Consider the following 19,984-nt stretch of genomic DNA (forward strand, 5'->3'; position numbering starts at 1 on the left):
AAGCGTCTGCCTTCGGCTCAGGTCATGGTCCCAGGGTCCTGGGATCGAGCCCCCATCGGGCTCCCTGCTCAGCGGGAAGCCTGCTTCTCCCTCTCCCACTCCCCCTGCTTGTGTTCCCTCTCTGGCTGTCTTTCTCTCTGTCAAAAAAATAAAATCTTTAAAAAAAAAAAAAACTAAAAAAACTAAATAATAGAACAGTATATGTTAACTGGAATTTAAATAAATAAGTAAATAAATACAGCTACTTTTTTTTTAAGCTGCAGTTGTAGAAATTTACAATGCTCTAAGACAATGTCTTCCCAACTGATATTATTATGTAAGATATTAATAGCTATGCTGTCTCTTTCCTCCCCACCAAAAGTTCTGGGCTCAAGTAAGTTTGGAAATGCTGAGGCAAACAAGTTTCTTGACTATGTTTCAGAGACCTTAAAGACTACAGTGTGCTATGGACTTCCAAGAAGGGATTAAGCAGCATTTTCTAAATATATTTGACCATGGGATCCTCCCCCTTCCAAAGCAGAGCTTCTAGTAATAATACCAGGGACTAGTATTCTGTGGAACGTATTTTGGGAAAGAAATAACTACTCTCAAGACAGCCTATATGTTCTACATTGAATAAAAACACAAATTTACTAGATAAGCTGTACAACAAACATTAAATAATGTTTGATTTCTGGAAATAGCAGGTCTATATGGAACCATACTGCTCACATCTATGGACAGTTCCTCTCCTAACAGATTTCACAAAGAAGACAGGGCCTTTGTTTCATTAGCTCTCATTCACCCCTCCCCCTATTCCTGTCCTTGGGGTCCTTGCTGTCCAGGTTTCCTTGGCAAGGTTGAAGAAGTGAGAATGCTGAAACATAAAAGGATCTAGATAACTGAACAGGACCGTGGGGAAGCAAGATAAACCAGGTGTTTATCCAAAGTGGCTGGAAACAGTGTCAGTGAAGGAGTAGGTTAGTTAACGATAGAGACCCTATTAATGCTAATTGAGCAGTATATAGTTTCATGTCAGAAAGGCATGCATGAAGCTCACAACAGTAAGCAGTCAAGCAGATCTAGAAGATGGCAAGGAAAGTGTAAACAGTTGAGAGACACTGCTCATGACTACAAAGAGGGCCAGCCAGTTAAAAAGCAACGTACTAGGGGCACATGGGTGGCTCAGTTGTTAAGTGTCTGCCTTCAGCTTAGGTCATGATTCCAGGGTCCTGGGATTGAGCCCTGAGTCCGGCTCCCTGCTCAGCGGAAAGCCTGCTTCTCTCTCTCCCACTCCCCCTGCTTGTGTTCCCTCTTTCGCTGTCTCTCTGTCAAATAAACAAAAATTTTAAAAAATTAAAAAAAAAAAAAGGCAATGTACCAATCACAGTACCCAGCATGAGACTGCCTCCTAGTGCTTTATTCTACCCAGCAAAATCCCTCTGAATGAGGCCCAAAACACACATACCTTGTATTGAAACCTGCTCTAAAGAATATTTATTTGACTTCATACATATTTTCACGAAACATGTTGTGTAATTTTTCTAAGCACAAAATAACAATGTTGAATTAAAGTTTCCTTTGATTTTAAAATTCTTACTTTAATATTTCACTGAGAATTATAATCACACTGAATATTCTTTTTTACTGAGCTAAAATTCCTATAATATAAGCTTTACCATTTTAAAGTTTATTTAAATGTACTGGAAGTTCAGTGACTTCCAGGACATTCATAATGTTGCACAACCAGCACCACTATCTAATTCCGGAAAATTTTCATCATCCCAAAAAGAAACCCCATACCCATTGAACAACTACTCCTCATTCCTTGCTCATCCCAGCCCCTGGCAACCATTAATCTGCTGTCTCCACAGATTCACCTATTCTGATCATTTCAAATAAATGAAATCATACAATATGTGGCTTTGTGTATCTGGCTTCTTTCACTTAATATTATTAAGGTTCATCCATATCGTAGCAAGTATCAGTACTTCACTCCTTCTTATGGCTGAATAATATTCTATTGTATGGATATACCACATTTGGTTATCCACTTATCAGCTGATAGACATCTGGGTTGTTTCCCTTTTTTGGCTATTACGAATAGTGCTACTATAAACATTTGTGCACCTGTTTTCAGTTCTCTTGGGTATTTACCTAGGAGCAGAGTTGCTGGGTCAGATGGCAGTTCTATGTCTAACTTATTGAAGAACCACAAAAATATCTTTCACAGCATCTACCTTATTTTACATTTCCACCAGCAATGTATGAGGATTCAATTCTCCACATCATCATCAACAGTTCATATTTTCCTTTTATTATTATTATTATTGCCATTCCAGTGGATGAGAAGTGGTATCTCACTGTGGGTTTTAAGTTCCTTAATAACTAATGATGTTGAAAATCTATTCATGTGCTTATTGGCTATCTGAATACCTTCCTGGGAGAAATGTCTATTCAAGTCCTTTGTCCATTTTTAAATTAGATCGTCTTTTTTGGTGAATATTCATTTTTAAATCTATTAAACAACTATCTTTTCTTTAATTCTTCATGTCTAGGGGCGCCTGGGTGGCTCAGTCGTTAAGCGTCTGCCTTCGGCTCAGGTCATGATCCCAGGGTCCTGGGATCGAGCCCCGCATCGGGCTCCCTGTTCAGCGGGGAGTCTGCTTCTCCCTCTCCCTCTCCCACCTGCTTGTGCTCTCTCTCTCTCAAATAAAGTACTTAAAAAAAAAATAAAGTACTTAATTAATTATAAGTCTCATGAGTATTGAAAATCTTCACAATGATGCTACCATTCATTTCATGTGTTCAGTTCCTTGGCAAAAACTTTATTTAAATGATCTAATCAAATCTCTGAACTCTGAAATGTCATGTAGTTTGCTTTTCATAGCACTTTTTTTTTTTCTTTTTCTGTTCAGGAAGCATTTTATTGTTGCTCCAAGTTTAGGAATTTTCACTGACAGAAAATCAACACTTCCCTCATGGCCCTGCTGAGCTTCTGAATCTTGGTTTTCGCAGACATATCAGTGTATCTCTCTCCAATACAGACAATCATTCCACCCATGATTGAGGGGTCAGTCTTAACTTCCAATTTCAAGACTTGGCCTTTACTTAGGAAGCTCTTCAGGACCGTTTTTAATTCAGTAAGAGTGGCTTCATCTAAAGGAGATGCAGTGATCACTGTGCATGGTACTTCTCCACAATGGATGCTCATCATGGTCGAAAAGGCAGAAATGACTCCAGGGGTATTGTCCAAGCGACCATTCTCAGCAAACAAATTGATCAGGTTGAATGTGAGAGGAAAGGACCTCTCTTTTGCGCTCATGTCATTTAAGCTTTTCACTTTCACGGAACGCTTTATATAGGGATTCATAATAGAAGCAGCCATTTTGGGTTCCTTCAAGATTTGTGCTACTCTCAACAATTCTTTCTCTACTTGTTCCAGTTTATTCTGTTTAGATGCAGCAGAATAAAGAGCAGTGGCATAGCGACTTTCGATACCATATACCTGAACAGGCAGCCGGATGAACTTGGAAAACGGCCTGACAACAGTCATACTAAAGCATCGCACCTAAGTTGCAAGGTGTCATGACATGCAAAGCATAGTGTTGATATGTAGTATAAAGAGCACGAATTTTCCTTCCAACTCCATCTTCTATGTGACTGTGTGGGTTCGAATCTTAGCTCTACCTACCCCTTACTGGCTGAGCTGCCGGGACAGCCCGGACACTGCTGGGACGGCCATCTTCTCCCTTTTCATAGCACTTTTATAAGATTAAGTAATAGACTAAAAACAATGGAACATCTTTCTAAGGATAATCTTAAAGTATTTTTGGATTGTAAATATTTTTATTTTAGTATCCTAAAATAGTTGGCACTACTCAATGACATTCTTCATGAACAAAAGCATATTACATTTATTTAAAAAGCATACATTTTCTCTATGGAAGGAAGTGTAACAATGCCAATTGTGTTTTAAATCCATGGGGACCATTAAAAGGAGTTGCATAAATAATACTGTGACTTTTCTGAGCTTTGGGGTGGGCAGATTATGAAAAAAAGATAAGGCAATTAATTTACAGATATAAAACATTTCCTTCATTCCACATCTAACACTCAACTTTTAAGAACTTTTTTTTAAATAAAGAATGCTCAAGTATAAGGAAATCATAGATATAGCAACATATGTATCATTTTTATCAGAGTATTTAACATGATTTATACCATAGAATTAATAAGTACTCTCTGTATAAAAAAAAAAAAATCAAGCCATAAAATTCATACTTTATCTATTTATAAAAAGTACCCATCACTGGACCACCTATTAGTTCAACCATTTTATCAAACTTCGGGGCACCTGGCTGGCTCAATCAGAAGAACATGCAACTCTTGATCTTGGGGTCATGAGTTTGAACCCCACGTTGGGTGTAGAGATTAATTAAATAAATAAAATTAAGAACAAAGTGCCAGAGCGCCTGGGTGGCTCAGCTGTTAAGCGTCTGCCTTCGGCTCAGGTCATGATCCCAGGGTCCTGGGATCGAGCCCCACATCGGGCTCCCTGCTGGCAGGAAGCCTGCTTCTCCCTCTCCCACTCCCCCTGCTTGTTGTGTTCCTGCTCTGGCTCTCTCTCTCTCTGTCAAATAAATAAATAAAATCTTTAAAAAAACAAAAACAAAGTGCCAATCCAAATATTTTATCAAACTTTAATTTAAAAAGCATGACAGGAGCGCCTGGGTGGCTCACTCAGTTGAGTGTCTGCCTTTGGCTCAGGTCATGATCCCAGTGTCCTGGGATCGAGCCCTCAGCAGGGAGCCTGCTCCTCCCTTTCCTCCCTGCTTGTGCTCTCTCTTGCTATCCTCTGTCTCTCTCTCTAATAAATAAATAAAATCTTTTTTTAAAAAAAAGCATGACAAAGAAGAATATCTAATGAATGACAAGGGAACAATGTATACTATATAATCCCACATAATGCTGGTACTGAGGATTTAGGAACCATACTCTGAAAACCACTACCTTAGATTATGGCAAAGAGTCTTTCTATAGAAAGATTCATTTAAAGAATTATTAAAAAAATCATCCAAGATCGTTAGTCATGCCTAGGGTGGTTGCAGGCTTTGATAGACTCAAGTTAAACAGGAAACAGGAGCTCAAGGGTATCGTCCACAAGGGCTGTGTATATAACAAAATGTCACTTTTAATCTCTTGGTCAAATAAAGCAATCAGTCAATCAGTCAATAAGAACTCAGAGCTCTGGACATTATTAAACACTTCAGCTGACATTAAGAATAGCACTCTGGAGGTGCGCCTGGGTGGCTCAGTCGGTTAAGCGTCTGCCTTCGGCTCCGGTCATGGTCCCAGGGTCCTGGGATCGAGACTCGCATCGGGCTCCCTGCTCAGCAGGAAGCCTGCTTCTCCCTCTCCCACTCCCCACCGCTTGTGTTCCCTCTCTTGCTGTGTCTCTGTCAAATAAATAAATAAAATCTTAAAAAAAAAAAAAAAAAAAAAGAATAGCACTCTGGAAATCTCCTGAGGTAGAAAAATAAATCTGCTGTTTTCAAGACTTTCATTTTTTTGTTTCCTACTGTTAAACACATGTTAAATGGAGAATCCAAAAAGACAAAAAAGAAGATTCCCAGGTGCCAGAAACAAAGAGAAAAATCGAATCAGAGCCAAAAGAATAAGCTGATATATAAAGCCCATGGAGATTTGCAATCTGGATACAGGCCCTAGGAGCTGAGATTCTAAATCCCCACTGGAAAATGGAAGACGACATCTTCAGTATTTAAGACTGGGGTACTGGGACAAGCCCCTCCACAGAACCCTGAGCCCAGGAGGTGCTACAGTGAGAAATCAGTGAAAAAAGGACCACAAACTCTATCCTCTGGCTGGAGAAGCAGTAAAGAAGTTTGCTGTATATCCTGGTCCTTGCGTTGTGCAGTATGCAGAACACGTCAAAGGCAAAGGGAAAACCTTAAAATCAGAGAGAAAACGAATTACCCAGAAAGGCGAGACCATTACGCTGACGCAGACATGACATCAGCAGGAATCAAGGCCAGGGGACCATGGAGAAATCCTCAAAGTGCTGAAAAAAACTGATATTTAATTCTATATCTACCTAAATGATATTTCAAAAGTGAGGGCAAGACAGACATTTTCAGCCAAAGACTAAAAACACTGGTTAAACAAGTCCTTGCTGAAAGAACCACTAAAAATATACCCCAATAAGGAGTGTATGCAAAAAGGAATCATAATATAATAATAATAATAAGTAAATCTAAATAAGTCCTGACTATAATGAAACCTAAAATATACAAAGTTGGGGGTGGGGAGAGGGGAGATTAAGTAAAACCAAGGTAGAACAAAAATAATAGAAGTAACAGGAGGGAGAGAGCTGAGTTAAAGAGATTTGAAGTCCTACCACTTGGAGGAAATGGGGTAAATTTGAGAATTTAAGTCAAATATGCATGTAAAAATATTAGAATAATTGCTAAATTAGAAAAAAATGTGATTTTCAAACCGGAAGTTTAGAAAAAAGGGAAATAAAGGAAACTCAACCAATACTTTTTTTTTTTTTAAAGATTTTTTTATTTTATTTATTTGAGAGAGAGAGAATGAGAGAGAGCAAGCACAAGAGAGGGGGGAGGGTCAGAGGGAGAAGCAGACTCCCTGCCGAGCAGGGAGCCCGATGCGGGACTCGATCCCGGGACTCCAGGATCATGACCTGAGCCGAAGGCAGTCGCTTAACCAACTGAGCCACCCAGGCGCCCTCAACCAATACTTTAGGAGCCAGAAAAGAAGGGGGAAAAAAAAAAATCAAAGCATGAGACATAGAAAACACAAAAATTAGAAATAAAGCAAAATACATGAATAAACACATTAATGTAGAGTAAACTCTTAAAAAGGATGCTTAGATTAGAAAGGAAAGGATATTAAATTTAACAGAAAAAATTAAAATTAATTCCACAAAAATAAATTTCAATTAGAAGAATGCTAGCGTTTCTCTTGAATAAAGAGCTAAAATAATAAGCAGAATGGTTTTTAACATGCCAGTGGTTTTAACAATCCAATAGATTGCTACAAGTGTTCTGGAAACTCTGATTCACAAAGTTATGTAACAACAAATGGAATCAGAATTCCCCAGTGGTTTGAGACTTATTCTTTGGAGAATCAATGAACTTCTCTGCAATAGAAAACAACCTTATATTCCACTCCCATCTCGCAAGAGAAGCTCTAGACAAGGCAGTAATTCAAGGCCCTGACTGGGATAAAGTGTGACTTTCAAGACATCGGACAAGACTTCTTTCATGATCTTTGGCAGAGTCTTTGATGCTAATGTAAAAGCAATGATTCATAGAGACCTATGGAGCTTCCTTCTTCATCAAAACAGCAAAACCAGATGTATCACCAGGTATGCCATCAGTTTTGATGGCAAGCCACTTTTCACTGTTTTATCTCTCAATGGTCTTTCCAGTGTCCAAAATGCGTTCACAAAACAAGAATCTTGATGGCTTCAGCATGCTCTTAAAGGACACAAAAGAGCAACTATCTTTACTAAGGAAACATCAGAATTTCATTTGGTTACATGCTCAAAGAAAATGGCTAACTGCCAATTCCTTTAAAACCTTGATTTGAGAGAAAACAAGGAAAAAGCATCAACCGTTCTAGAAGAATGTCATCTGAAAGAAGCCTTCATGGTTTGGCTCCTGGTCACAAACCGTCAGGAGTTCAGAGAGCTTCACTAAGGCCTCTCCAATCATATCACTACTTTCACTTATGAGATTTTATAAGATAAGGCTTTTTGGTGCTGGGGCAAATCCAAATTTTGGTAAGGTTCAAGCCTTTTCAAAGTAAGCCACCTTCTTGTCAAAAGAATTCACACTATCCAGTATGTTTTCTGGCTGGGCAGACATAGAGGCTTCTTCAGCTGTGTTGGCTTCAGGCTTCCATTAGCAAGAATCTTGCCAGAGAAAAAGCAAGACTTTGTATCTCTGCATATTCAGTCTTCAGAATAAGATCAAAGGACACAGGAGTTTTGTCTTACTTTCTTTTTCTTTTCTCTTTTTTTCTTTCCTTGTCTTTTTAATTTTTATGTAGCCTCTGTATCAATACAGATAGCATGGTAAATTTTCATTGATTCTTTTTATATATATATTTTATTTATTTGAGAGAGATAGCAAGAGAGAGCATAAGCAGGGAGGAGAGGGGCAAGCAGACTCCCAGCCGAGCAGGGAGTCCGATCCCAGAACCCTGGGATTACGACCTGAGCCGAAGGCAGATGTTTAACCAACTGAGCCAACCAGGTGCCCCCAGTTTTCATTGATTTTTTTTTTTTTTAAGATTTTATTTATTTGACAGAGAGAGAGCAGGGGAGCACAAGCAGTGGGAGCGGCAGAGGGAAAGGGAGAAGCAAGCCGCCTGCTGAGCAGGGAGGATGCAGGGCTCGATCCCAGAACCCCGGGATCACGACCTGAGCGGAAGGCAGTCAGTCGCTTAACCAACTGAGCCACCCAGGCGTCCCTGGTTTTCACTGATTCTTATCAATGGGAAACTGTCCGACATTGTCTCCACATGCAGCAACAATGAAAACTGAACATAATCTAACTGGATACACTAGTGGTCCACGACACTATACTTGTTTAAAGTAAGAGAAAGAAAAAAATACCTAAGCAATTTTGACTTAAGGGGGATGAAAAATGTTTTTAAAAAGCCAATTGTCAAAGTAATAGATACTTTTTAAAACCTTTTTTGTGAACCTTCAGTTCACAGACTCCTAAAGTCCTAAACTCCCTTCACGTAAACAGGTAAAGAATTCTTGGTCTTTTATCTCTAAAGTCATTATAAATATGCATTTGAAATGAAAAAATATTAGCAAATATTGGACTTGACTATTGTGGCAGGATGTATTTTCCAAAGATGGCCATAATAGTATCTCCAGTACCAAATGCTTTTCTAGAATTTGCCACCCTCCCAGCAAGAGGTAAAGTCTATCTGGGTGTGCATATGCACATATTTATAACCAACAAAATGCAGCAAATGTGACATACATAGCTCATGAGGCTTTATTAAAAAAACAAAACAATCCAACTTTCTCCTCGTTCACATTAACACTTAAGTTGGATCTGATTATGCTGAAACCACCATGTTGCACAGAAGCAAGGCCACATATATGGATACTCTGGTCAATGGTCCTAGACTCTTCAAGTCTTCCCAGCCCCGATGCCAGAGATGGTGGTGACAAACCTTCAAATTATGAAATAATTATCCAAATTATTCCAGCCCCTAACAGTTGATCCCAACCTTTAGGTTTTCCCAACTGTAACAGCCATCATCATAAGAGCTGAGAAAACTATCCCTACTGTGCCCTTTTGGAGTTCCCAACTCACAGAATCTATGTGCATAATAAAAAATGCGTTTTATGCTCCTAAGTTTTGTAATAGGTGTTAGGCAACCATCCTAACTGGATCTGAGGGGGAAAAAAGTTAATCTCATTTCTAAACTTGCATATTTTTTAACCTAAACAAAGTGAGTCTTCCTATCTACAAAAGATTGGGGAAAATGTGATAAAATTATACCTGGGCTTTCTCTTTGTCTACCATCAAAACCTTTCAATAAATAAATCAAAATTTGTACTAACCACTCCTGATTTTCACAAATACATTAAAGTTCTCTTATAATTCAACTCTTAACTAAGTCCCACAGAAATTTTATGAACAGGCTCATAGGCTAGATAAACTGCTTATCTGAACTGTGATTTCCTTTCCTTTGTGAGAATTAGAAGAATATTCTCTTCCCACTATTTAGAAAGAATGATTAACACAGTCCAACAATACCTAATATGTCTTCTGTATGTAGTCTACAACTGATAGTGATCATTACTGCACAAGCTAAGAGCCTGGAAAACATACAAACATTCTAAACAAACTAGTTTTAAAGAGAATAATCCAAACCAGCCATTATAAATGCAACAAAGTAGATGAAATCTTACTAAAGTGCAAACAATGACTCAAGGCAATAGAAACTGGTTCTGAAATAAACTGTCTAGCATGATTATTCAGAAGATTCCTTTTATCTCTTCTATAGTCTGGAAATAAAAATAAAGAAAAAACATATATATCAACAAAAGTGCATAACCTGGTGAGGAGTGAAAAAGCATGACTTACCACTGCCCTGCTAATCCCCAGGGACACCAAGGTTGGGTTGCCCACCACCCCTACCCTCCCAAATCTTAGTGTATGGTTCTTGTTCTAGCTAGAAACACTGTGGAGCAAGGAACTGGTAAGATCACATCTATAGCTTAAGAAGACCAATCTGGTGGCTATGTTTGGGCCAGGAGAGGCAAGGAGAAAGAGAATACTGTTGCTAAAGTTTAGGCACAAAGACGGCTTAGATGAAGGCGATGAAAATAAAAATAGAAAAGCTAAAGATGAAAAGCTTTTTGAAAGAAAAATTAACAAGATTTGGTAATCCAGCTGGGTAAATCTTGAGCTATTACAAAAAAATACATTAAAGAAGATACATACCTAGGTAAGATTAAGTTTTGGTTTCTGTGCCTGAATTAAATATAACTGAAACTATAGTGCAACACCAGAAAGTATTAATATATAGACATCTAGCTGGAAAATGAAATATACAAAGTCACCCAGAATTCTAAATTATACGGAAATGGAGAAGGTATCAGCCAGTGGGGTCTTTCAAATTGGCACTGTGAATATAGAGATGAAAAGAGCCAACTGAATAAATGCAAAGGGTGTTCACAAAAGCATTCAGAATAGTTAAGTCTTGGGAGGGGAGTGGAGGGATGGGGTAACTGGGTGATGGACATTAAGGAGGGCATGTGATGTAATGAGCACTGGGTATTAATAAGACTGATGAATCACAGGCCTATACCTCTGAAACCAATAATACATTATATGTTAATTAACTGAATTTAAATTTAAAAATGTTTTAAAAAATAGTTAAGTCTTCAGCTTCTGTAAGCTTCATTGGGACAGAATTTTTTTTTTTTAAGATTTTATTTATTTTTTGACAGAGAGAAAGATAGCGAGAGAGGGAACACAAGCAGGGGGAGTGGCAGGCAGAGGGAGAAACAGGCTCCTCACTGAGCAGGGAGCTGACATAGGACTCGATCCCAGGATGCTGGGATCATGACCTGAGCCGAAGGCAGACGCTTAGCAACTGAGCCACCCAGGCACCCTGGGACAGAATTATTAATGTCAGTATTTTTTTCACTATTATATCTCCACATCTGGAATTTATTGAATGAACCAGTAATTAAAGTACATTAAATACCACCGCCATAAATATATATATATCTCCAAAAAATATAACCTATGGCAACTTCAAAGGATTTCTTATGGATCTATAACCTTCAAAAATTCCAGCAAGAGAATGGAAAGGAAAGAGCATGCTAGCCAAACTAGAACATATGCTTTTGGAAGTGTGAAAAAGCCAGGAAGTCTGAGTTAATAGGAATTAAACCAAATTCAGAGTAAGAAAACTAAAGTAATTAGAGATTATTACACTGAGTAAGTCAGAGAAAGACAAATACCATATGATTTCACTCATATGTGGAATTTAACAAACAAAACAAATGAGCAAAAGAAAAAAAGAGAAAGACAAACCAAGAAACAGACTCTTAACTGTGGAGAACAAACTGATGGTTACGGGGGGTGGGAGGGGTGGGAGGATGGGTTATAGACGGGATGGGCATTAAGGAGTGTACTTGCTGTGATGAGCACCAGCTGATATATGGAATTGTTGAATCACTATATTGTATACCTGAAACTAATATTACATTGCATGCTAACTAACTGGAATTTAAATAAAAACTTTTAAAAAGAAAACTAAAGTAAACAGAAGAGGAAAATATGGTTTAATAATTTGTTATACATATAATGTCTTCCCTAAACCTCCTTGAAAAAATAATGAATTAAATTCTGAGATGAAACTGAGTATTACTAAAAGCAAACAGATAGTAAGAAGCAGCTTAAAATGGATAAAACTTATAAAATTTAAATGTAAAAAGATTTAAAATTACTTGACACTGATTTTACAAATGAGTAGACAAAAAAAAACTCACAAAAACAAAAAGCAAAAAAGAAAAGAAATCAGAGGAACAGATCCTGAACAAAATCCACCATGTAGCCTAAGAGGCTGGAAAATCATTACAAGAGTATTATGAGCATTGCTCTTTGCTCTAACAGTCTTTTTTTTTATGATTTTATTTATTTGACAGAGAGAGAGAGCATAAACAAGGAAGGGAAGCAGGAGAGGGAGAAGGAGAAGTAGGCTCCCCCTTGCTGAGCAAGGAGCCCAATGCGGGGCTCAATCCCAGGATTATGGGATCGTGACCTGACCCCAGAATCATGACCTAAGCCAAAGGCAGGCGCTTAACCGACTGAGCCACCTAGGTGCCCTGCTCTAACAGTCTTATAAGCAGCCTACAAACTTCTGTGTACAGGTATTGCATTTAAGCAGAACTTACAAATTATTTAAGTGAAATTTGGCAGGATTTCCATTTTTTATTTAAGCTGTTCAAATCTTATTATGAGGGGAAAATGTCAATTTAATACAAATTCAAAAATGAACTTTTACATAAGCAAGAAATTCACTGGGAAGCTCACATTACATCGATGTGTAAAATTCTCTCTTACAGTCTGCTTTAAAATGCTTTCTTAAAAATAAACAAGTTATGTTCTGTTGGCTTGATTTTATAAATAAACTCTTCCTGAAAGCATTTCTCTTTTTCAACCCAACTTGTGAAAGATGCAGCGTTTGCCATAAAAATCGGTAAGGTGTTGCTATGGGAACAATATTTTAATATCATTTTAAAACACCAGTAGCTTCAAAGAACAATGAAGTAAAGAAAAATTAAGGGAAAAAAAGGGGGGGAAGAGTACCCTAATATTTCAACCAATATTGAAAAGAGTACCCAATAATACAATCATTATTAATCATGCTGCAACAGTTTCATATACCTTTTTCTTTCTGTACCTGTAGGGAAAGTATCAGGAGACACTTTAGGAGAGAATAGGAGACTATTAGAGAAAGCCTAATAAGCCCAGGTGTTTTGAGTAAACAGCTATAACCAGGTCCTTCTTCCAAGAGTTAAAGAAGGAAAGGACTCAGATGTGAGTGGAAACTATTAAAGGGCCATCCCCCATTCATAATTCTGGAAAGCCCTCAGAATCAGAGTAAAAGTGTTCTCACAACTCAAGCCTGGAGAAAATGAGGCAGGGGGAATTGATTAAGTAATAATTGATAACAGGTATGGCCTGAAAATATTCCCTACCTAATCATAGATACTTAAGTGGGGTTTTTCCTTAAATCTTATCTTTATTGGGTAATTGAGAAAAATGTTTTAAACTACTGGATTAAGTTTATTTTATCTATGCTAATAAAGAACTATTTTTTTTAAGATTTTATTTATTTATTTATTTATTTGACAGAGAGAGAGCACAAGCAGGGGGAGCAGCACAGGGAGAGGGAGAAGCAAACTCCTCGCTGAGCAGGGAGCCTGATGTGGGACTCGAACCCAGAACCCTGGGATCATGACCTGAGCCAAAGGCAGACACTTAACTGACTGAGCCACCCAGGCACCCCAAGAACTATACTTTTGTTTATAGCAAACACACCATAATTAAGTGCGAAGGGAAGAACACTATATAATTCCAAAATATCCCTTGCTACAGAGAATGAAGCTCCTCAGACCCCTAAGACAAAGACTTAGGAGGAAAAAAGTCCACTGATGGCGATCCTTTTGCTACAGAACAAAGAATGTTTACTTCTAGATTCTAAATAGTAGCATAGAACATATGGAAGGGTTAATAACAATAATACTTTGCATTAGCATAAAACCATAAAGTCTACAAGGTACTCTCACATAAATTAAATTGGATGCCATTTTTTCCCTAAAATATCAAGCTAGAAAGATAGCCCCTACTACATGGCACATCTGAACAGGTCAACAATATAATACTGAGTTTAAATAATATGAACTTTTCAGTAAGTAGGAAAGGTGAAACCATATAAGATAGAATTATGTTATATAAGACAATTTTTCATGAGGGCTATCAAAACACATTATACAAGTCAACTTAGATATAAAAGATTCTTGGCTGAGTTGTGATTAATACTAATCTAATACACTAATATTATCTATGAAACTTTGAGAATACCATGTCCAAAGTGGCCTCACTCCACTTACTTTACTATTCTTTCAGAATGTATTCATTCAAAACCTTGTAGCACTAATTATATTCAAAAATGTGTCTTGTGGGGTGACTGGGTGGCTTGGTTGAGCATCTGCCTTTGGCTCAGGTCATCGTCCCAGGGTCCTGGGACGGGGCCCCGCGTCGGACCCCTGCTCAGCGGGGTGTCTGCTTCTCCCTCTCCCTCTGCCAACCCCCCCGCCATGCGCTCTCTCTCACTCTCTTCCTGTCTGAAATAAATAAATAAAAGCTTAAAAAAAAAAAAAAACTGTCTTGTCTCCCCAACCAGCATATGATCAGCATATAAGCTCCATAAGGGAGAGAACCATGTCATAGATTGCTATCTTTGACAGGTGATATATAGGCCCATAAAGTTTGAAAATTTCTGGACTATAGAATGATGAGCTGTGATAATAATGGAGATAGGACAATATAGAAAGAATACAGGCAAATTCATAAAGATAGAAAGTAGATTAGTGGTTGCCAGGGGCTGAGGGCAATGGGGGGGGGAAGGGAAATGACTACTACTGGGGGGTACAGGGTTCCTTTGTGGGGTAATGAAAATGTCCTGGAATTAGATAGTAGTGACGGTTGCATAACTGTGTGAATATACTAAAAATCAATGAATTGTACACTTTAAAATGATGAGTTTTATGGTATGTGAATTATATCTCAATTTTAGAAAAGAATGTAATAGCACTGGGCCCATGCAGTCCCTCCCCTGAAGGATTCTGATTGCTTCGGTACTATATGGTTGACTATTAAAATTAAATATGGAAAGTTACACGGAAAATTATTCTCTTGAATAAAACCACCCAACTTCCTCTGTTTGTATAAACTATCCTTTGTTCAGTAGTTGTATTTTATATAGACTGTGAATGGCAAATCATCTATGTCTTCATAAAGAGAAAAGAGAAGGGATAATGAACAGCTTCAGCAGAAAGAAATATATAATAATTGAGGGGCGCCTGGGTGGCTCAGTTGGTTAAGCGACTGCCTTCGGCTCAGGTCATGATCCTGGAGTTCCGGGATCGAGTCCCACATCGGGCTCCCTGCTTAGCGGGGGGTCTGCTTCTCCCTCTGACCCTCTTCCCTCTCTTGCTATCTGTCTCTCATTCTCTTTCTCTCAAATAAAGAAATAAAATCTTTAAAAAAAAAAGAAATATATAATAATTGAGACCATAATAATTCCTTGAAATTTTAGTCTTATTATATTTCTAATTATACTACTATTATATTATCTTCTGTATCTTTCCCAAAACTAAGCAATCAAATCTGTGAAATTCAGGTCACCATCTTCCCCTAACCTCCCCACCTCTTGCCTACCTCTGCTCTTTTGCTCAGTATATCATGCCATCATCCACCTAGCTGATCAAGAGAGAAATGTTGTGGTCAGCCTTGTTCTCTCTTGCATTCCCCATCACTAAATGTCTGCTTCCTCCAACCCCTTTATTACGTTCCAATACAAACTACTATCATCTTTCATTCTGGCTTCAGCAAAAGCTTCTCAACAGGTCTTCTACATCCATCCTTGCCCCTCTCCAATCCACTGAGAAGGCAAGGATGGTTTTAAATTCGAATTTAATACTGTCTCTTAAAAACCTTCAATGGCTTCCTGATATTCTTAGGATAAGCCTTAGTAATTTACAAAGTCATTCAAGATGGCCCCAGCCCAACATAACATTCCTACCCCCAACTCTTCCTCTCAACCCAACCATATTAGACTTTTGTTCCCTTAATGCACAAACTCTCTAGTCTTTATTTTGTATTTTTTATACTACTAGTATTTTACTGAGGTAAAATTTACATACAGTAAAATACACAAGTCTTAAGTGATCGGCTTGAATTCTGACAAACATATACATCTATTTAACCATCAACCAGATCAAGACAGAGAATATTTCCATCACTCCATAAAGTTCCCATGTGCCCCTTTCTACCCAACCCTTCCCCCCAACTCCACGCAATCACAATTCTGATTTCTATCACAATAGATATTTCTGTCATTCCTGAATTTCATATAAATGAGATCATACCCATATGTATTCTTTTGAGTCTGGCTTCTGTTATTCAACTTAACATTTCTGACATTCATCTATGTTACTGTATCAGTTTTCTTTTTTAGAGTTGAGTAGTAATCTTTCTTATAGATATACCATAAATTGTTTATTCATTCTCCTATTGATGGACATTTGAATTGTTCCCTGTTTGGGGCTATTATTAATAAAGCTTTTATGAACATTCTTCTACAAGTGTCCTATGCTCGTATGCCTTAATTGTTCTTGGATATATACACCTACAGATGGAATTACTGGGTCATACAATAGGTCTATATATAAATTCATCAGAAACTGCCAAGTTTTTTACCAAAGTGGCTATACCATTTTATACTTTCACCAGTGTCAGTTACTCCATATCCTCACCAACAATGATCACTCTTCTTAATTTTAGACATTCTAGTGGATGTATAGTAACTTTTAATCTAATTTTTAATCAAAATAATATACTTATAGTGCTCAAAAACAAAACAACATAGCAGAGATTATAATCAAACAATCCTCTGATCATCCCTCCCCTTCCCTATATACAACTACTTTTAACTTTTTCTGGTTTGGGTTCTCCTGATTATTTCCTATCTCTAAGTGTTTATATCACAATTCTTGACTTAACTTTAAATATTATTGGGGGCGCCTGGGTTGCTCAGTTGGTTAAGCGTCTGCCTTCGGTTCAGGTCATGGTCCCAGGGTCCTGGGATCGAGCCCCACATCGGGCTCCCTGCTCAGAGGAAAACCTGCTTCTCCCTCTCCCTCTGCTGCTCCCCCTTGCTTGTGTGCTCACTCTTGCTCTCTGTCAAATAAATAAATAAAATCTTAAAAAAAAAAAAACTTTAAACATTATTGGTTTTCTGGTATAATAAAGTATAGTTCATTTACAACCCTCCATCTCCATGTTCCCTCTCTATCTTCTTATACTCAGATGATCCTTTTTAGTTCATCTATTGTTTACTTTAAAAATTATCCTTAACACAAATTTTTTGTTTCAACTTTGGATAGAAACTTTATTATTCATACATTACTGAAGGTGACCCGAGCTACTGTAGTAATTAAATCCCAAAATTTCAGTTGCTTAACACAATAGAAAGTTATATAATGCTCTTACAATAACTAATAATTTGATAGGCTTAAGAGAATTAAAACAGTGTACTTCTCCATAGTTGTTCATAAAATTAAGAGCATCATCCAGGCTCACTCTCTCTCACTTCTGGGCCTTCCTACCTGTTGTTTCCTTAGGCCAAATGCTCTTCCCACTTCTTCCCTTCTTTACCCAGACAGCTCCCGAAGTGTCCTTCAGACTTATACTACCACAAAATCCCTATAGAGCCCTCCCGGACTCCCACGTATGGGCTATGTGTTCTTCCAGCATTCTGCTTAACTGTCATAGCACTGATTACATTGTGTTGAAATCTGTGTTTTCTTATCTGTGTCCTCCAAAACTATAAACTTTTTAAGGGAATAGGAAAAATTTTGTTCATTTCTTCTTCCTGGATTACAACAGATACTCAAATATTTCATGAAAAATCAACTTATTTAAATAATTATTCATATACATATTATTTCTATCACTTATCCATTAAGTCACACATGGTTAGGGGAAGGAGAATCAGAAAGGATCCCAAATTTCAGATAATACAAATAGTCCACAAAGTTTAATTTTGTATTTCAAATAATAATTAGCTTAAGTAGAAAATTTTAAATCTTCTACTACTGGGAAAATTTCAGAAGAAACACAACTGTTAATACTGTTAATGTAACAAATTCAAACTGTTGCTTTTATTCAATAATTTATTAAGAGCCCACTTTGTTCCAAGCACTGTACTAGACAGATTCCAAAAATTCAAGAGTGAAAACATCAGACACAATCCCTGACCTAAACATTATGAAGGCAGGGTGAATCTATACTAAAAATACCTTTAAAATGCTAGTATATGAACAACAACAAAAAAACCCACAACAATGAGAATCTCAATTTCAAAAAGTCCAATGGCTTGTTAATTTTTGTTTTCAAAAAAGCGCTTCAAATTATTAATTAATAACTTAATTGAGCAATTGTTTATATTATAAAGGATTTCCTTATGCCTCTGGGAAAATTCTGAGTATGAACCTACATACCTTGCATAACTGAACAGATAGGAAGACAGTCCCAGATAAGAAGAAAAACAGATAAAACAAGGATAGTCTTTGTGGCTACAGTTGTGAAACATCTACTATTGGCAAAGGGTAGAAAAAAAGAAAACACATAAGAAATAAGGCAGAGGGGCGCCTGGGTGGCTCAGTCGTTAAGCGTCTGCCTTCGGCTCAGGTCATGGTCCCGGGGTCCTGGGATCGAGCCCCACATCGGGCTCCATGCTCCGCAGGAAGCCTGCTTCTCCCTCTCCCACTCCCCCTGCTTGTGTTCCCTCTCTCACTGTGTCTGTCTCTGTCAAATAAATAAATAAAATCTTTAAAAAAAAAAAAAAAAAGAAAGAAGGCAGAAATAAAAAGAGAAAACAGCAAATAGGATAAACACTAGGAGAAAAAGAAGTGAAGTGAAAATTCAAATGACAAGATAAAAATATTATCTAACATGCTAATGAGCTTCACTCTTACATTCCAGATCCAAGGTAAGAATCTGGGGAACAATTAGAACTTCTTTTCAGAATCTCCTATGGAATTGTGAAGCCCACAGGTTAATTTATATATACCACGGTATACATTTCGCACAACACAAAAAACAGCGCTAATTCAAAGGTACCCAAAACCACATACTGCATCACCCCAATTCCATGTTTCACAATTAGATATGCAGCTAGGATCTGATTAGCATTTAGATATCATAATAAAAATGCCTGATTCCGCGGCGTCTGGGTGGCTCAGTTAAGCATCCGACTTTTGATTTCAACTTAGGTCATGATCTCAGGGTTGTGAGATTGAGCCCCGTGTCAGGCTCTGTGCTGGGTGTGGGGCCTGCTTAAGATTCTCCCTTTGTCCCTCCCCCTCTTCCCTCTCTTTAAAAAAAAAAAAAAAAAAAGCCTGATTCTTATATATTTAAATATGTTATTTCATTATAAATTACTTTCTTTTGCTTTTTTTATAATAAAGGATTATCATCATTTTTTAGGTATGCATGAAAATAGGTTATATCATCTATGCATTTCAGTTCAGGGTAGTAAATAGACCTATACAATAATTCTTATAAAGGGGGAATTAATTAGGTCAACTGGGGCTGAGAAGCACTGCTACAGCATCTACATCTAGGAATGAAGTTATTGGGTAATAAGGCATGTGCATCTTAACTTTACTAGATAAACAAATTGTTTTCCTCAGTGTTGTAATATAATAATTTACAATTCTACTAGCGCTATATGACAGTTCTAGTATTCCAAATCATTGCAAATACTGGATACTGTTACCAATCTGGTGGGCAAAAAGTATATCTTATTGTGGTTTTAGTTTTTATTTCTCTGACAACATAATTGAGCATCTTTTTTATTTATTGGCCAATAATGTTTCACTTTTTTTTTTAAGTTCCTATTTAATTCTTTAAGACTCTTTTTCTAGGGGCGCCTGGGTGGCTCAGTTGGTTAAGCGACTGCCTTCGGCTCAGGTCATGATCCTGGAGTCCCTGGATCGAGTCCCGCATCGGGCTCCCTGCTCGGCAGGGAGTCTGCTTCTCCCTCTGACCCTCCCAACCCTCCCCCCTCTCATGTGCTCTCTCTCTCAGTCTCTCTCTCTCAAATAAATAAATAAAATCTTAAA

General features: G+C 37.7%; 1 protein-coding gene and 1 pseudogene across 5 annotated transcripts in view; both read right to left on the minus strand.

The window, feature by feature from the left end:
• The window catches only part of CDK19 (cyclin dependent kinase 19), a 174,593-nt gene that overhangs the window by 76,463 nt on the left and 78,146 nt on the right, over positions 1 to 19,984 (minus strand). The gene's annotated exons all lie outside the window — the stretch shown is intronic.
• LOC102731472 (ATP synthase peripheral stalk subunit OSCP, mitochondrial pseudogene) lies at positions 2,918 to 3,715 on the minus strand (annotated as a pseudogene). The gene is made up of 2 exons (XR_014147894.1): positions 3,701 to 3,715; positions 2,918 to 3,562 (listed from the first exon to the last, which is right to left on the minus strand). The product of XR_014147894.1 is annotated as an ATP synthase peripheral stalk subunit OSCP, mitochondrial pseudogene (transcript).

The sequence above is a fragment of the Leptonychotes weddellii genome, chromosome 8 (genome assembly GCF_054177405.1).
Source record: "Leptonychotes weddellii isolate Sample4059 chromosome 8, ASM5417740v2, whole genome shotgun sequence".
NCBI classification, from domain to species: Eukaryota; Metazoa; Chordata; class Mammalia; order Carnivora; family Phocidae; genus Leptonychotes; species Leptonychotes weddellii.